Source organism: Podarcis pityusensis (genome assembly GCF_964106645.2).
Source record: "Podarcis pityusensis genome assembly, chromosome: 4".
NCBI classification, from domain to species: domain Eukaryota; kingdom Metazoa; phylum Chordata; class Lepidosauria; order Squamata; family Lacertidae; genus Podarcis; species Podarcis pityusensis.
The window spans coordinates 44,071,253-44,074,514 of NC_138027.1; the positions used below are offsets into that span (position 1 = coordinate 44,071,253).

A 3,262-nucleotide genomic window follows, 5' to 3' on the forward strand; every position below is an offset into this window, starting at 1 on the left:
GTTCTGCTAGATTATCCGAGGCAGCAAAAAGGCACCTGGGACACCTTGGCTGGTAAAGGAAAATATGGCAGGGGTGTCTCACCATTCCGCCTGCCTAGTGTCTGAGGTTCATAAAATAATGAGATTATTCCTATCATTTTTATTATTATTATTTGTACTTCAGTGACACTGTTGTGAAGAGTCTGTTTCAATAAGATCCAGGGCACAATGCTCCCTTGAAGATTGCTGTGGATATTAAGTATATGAGATGCAGAAAAGAATGCATTGTGTATTAAAATGGTTATGAAAAATAGATACGTCGAGGCTTTTTCGGAGTTTAATAACATGGCTATTTTATTGTGTCAGCAGATAACATTGTTTTGGTAAATATACAAAGTATTATGTATCCTCTCTAAAGATCTTGTAAGATATGGCTTCAACAGCAGTAGAGAATGAATACTAGCCGTCTCAAATTCAAACAGCTAACAATGGATGGGATAAAAAGCAGTCGCCTATTGCTTCACACGGCAGAGGAGTTATCTTCAGAGCCACGAGAAGCACATGACAGTTCCAGTTTGGGAAAGATGATAATCTGCTATAGGAATGACAGAAATCAGTCAGATGTGATGAAAAAGACATTTCTTACTAAGGGTGTCTCATCCTCCAGACTCTGCTTCATGCACCAGTTTGCAAGGGGAATGTGACAGTGGCAGCAAACTGTACTCGGTTCTTTCTTAAGACAGAAAGCTGCCTAATACCTTCTCTGACTATTTCTCCATCTAAACCCTGGCTGGGAATGACTCATCAGCCTCTCAGGAAGAGGTCTTTACTCTTAGCTGATCATTTATAAAAGAAACCCACAAAAACCTGGAGTTCAGAAAGATTGAGCTTGGGACCTTCTGCTTATGAAACATTGACTATCTCTAAGCTGTGGGGACTTGCAGAAGGGAACAGCAAATGTGTTAACATCTCTGTCTTGTCATATGCCCTATTAACGAAACTTAAGTTCTGAGAAATTTTCAGCTCCCTCCTGATTGCTAATCAAATCACAGGGGGTGAATATTGTGTACATCTATTCCTTTCGGTGCTTGAAGAAGACACTGAAGTCTGACAACATATTCAGGTTCAGGACAACTCACTAAGCTCTGGAATCAATTGTCTTTATTTATTGTCTTTATTCAGTGCTATCCACTAATGACCCTTAGAGTTATTCCCACCCACATGGCTGAAATCATGATTCTTTTGTAAGTCAGCCCTTATGGCTATCATTTGCAACTGTTGATATTCCAAAATACCAGTTCTGTTTTCACTCTCTGTGTGCGATATATATGTAGAAGTAATAAAGAGACTCTCTGGACAAAAATATAGCAACATTATTGTGGTCAATACATTTTAATGGCATGAGAAAAATGCACAACCTCTAGGAAGCTTCATCAGACTTATGGCTGAACTAGGCCAGGGTGGTTTATATTGACTGGCAGCAGCCTGCAGGCACCCCTATGAGACAAAACAACAACAAAACACCAGCTTTGTTGAACTTCTTCCACATGTTGCCAGACTAAAACTCCCCTCATCCCAGACCATTGGCCACACTGGTTGGGGCTGATGGGAGTTGCATTCAAACATCAGGAGGGTGACAGTTCCCCCATCCCTATTTTAAGTGGAAATGCCTTACATGAGCCAGTGAGCCATGGTAAAAGGTTTTAATATGTGGAAGCCATCTAGGAGCAGTTACATGGATGTGTAAAGTGCATACCAAATTAATAAGAGAATTAAGGACAATACTGTGCTCCTTTTTTCTAATAACATATTATGGTTATTGTGTGTTTATCTGAGGCAATGGTGCAGGAAGTGAGAGGTAATTTCATGAAAAATTGCCTATTTAGTATTTTATAGGCCAAAACCAATAGTTTAAAGTTAAACCAATGGCATGAAAGCCACAGGCAATTAGGGATGAATACAAGGAAGCTATACCATATAGAACACTTTCTATATATATGCTGATGCACAGCTCTGGCGGGATGTAACAAAAACAGAATGTCCAAAGAAAGAGAAAAAAGGCCAACAACAGCAACAACAAAAAACTCTTTCCATAATTAAATAACATATAGTGTTGTCCTCAACCAGCAAGAGAGTTTCACAGTCATAAGCAACATTCCACATGCATTGCCAATGGAGATCCAGATCTGCTCACCTGACTCATATTGATTGGTTTGGTGGAATGTTTGATGTTGCTGGGGATTATATCAGGAGACACAGTTGCTTCATGGGACTTAGTCTGGATCAGTGGCTGAATTGCAATAAGACTTGCATCAGAAGTTGATGCTTCCAGAAGGCTTGGGAAGTGACTCACCATCATTGTTCTGCCTAACATTTACCATTTGCTGCTGCCAGCCTCTTCTGGAGGAAGGATATGAGGACCAGCTGTATGTCATCTAATCTAGTGATAGGACCCTGTATCTAAGCCAGGCTCTTGGGAGTGCAGGAAGACCAAAGCCAGAAACTTTATTGTTAGTTAACTTTGTTTTGCTTTGTGTTTATCTATGTAATCCTAGTTTCTAAAAATTTTGAGGGTAAGGCTGAATTTATTCTGCATTTGTTACATTGTTGATTTCTGTCATTTTTGAATTTACTGAGATACTATGTATTTAATATACTTGTATTTTGATGTTTTGAATGTTTGCTATAAGATACTATTGGCAATAACAGCTCATTGTGGGACAGTGGCATAGAATCATGGAACTGTAGGATTGTAGATTTGGAAGGGACCACAAGGATCATCTAGTCCAACCTCCTGACATGCCAGAATATTGCCCCAATGTGGGGCTCAAACCCATGACCCTGAGATTAAGAGTCACTTACCGACGAAAGAAGAATGGCAGATGAAATTGATGGACTATGCAGAACTGGATAAATTAACAGAAAGGATTTGAAACCTACGGGACCAGAGATTCTTAGAAGACCGGAGTAAATATACAAACTATTTGAAAAGTAATTGTAATGAACAGATTACGCTAGTAGGACTGCAAGAAGTTTTGTAAGGATGAATATTTGAAATATTGCAAGAAAGACTATGAGGAGAACTATTAGTTAATGATAATTAAGAGTAATAGAGAAATTAAGAAATGCATAAGTGATAAAGAACGGAAAATCATCCGAGGGGTTGACGGAAGTCTAAAATATTGTATAAAATAAGAAGTTATGTTATATGATTGTTAGAAATGATATGTTAAAAAAACTAATAAAAATGTGTGTGTGTGTAGAGTCTCATGCTCTACTAACT

General features: G+C 38.6%; 1 long non-coding RNA gene across 1 annotated transcript; it reads right to left on the minus strand.

The window, feature by feature from the left end:
• Positions 1 to 305: 305 nt before the first annotated feature.
• On the minus strand, positions 306 to 2,261 carry LOC308476429. The gene is made up of 2 exons (XR_013985891.1): positions 2,174 to 2,261; positions 306 to 574 (listed from the first exon to the last, which is right to left on the minus strand). It is a non-coding gene; the product is annotated as an uncharacterized lncRNA (long non-coding RNA).
• Between the last annotated feature and the right edge of the window lie 1,001 nt (positions 2,262 to 3,262).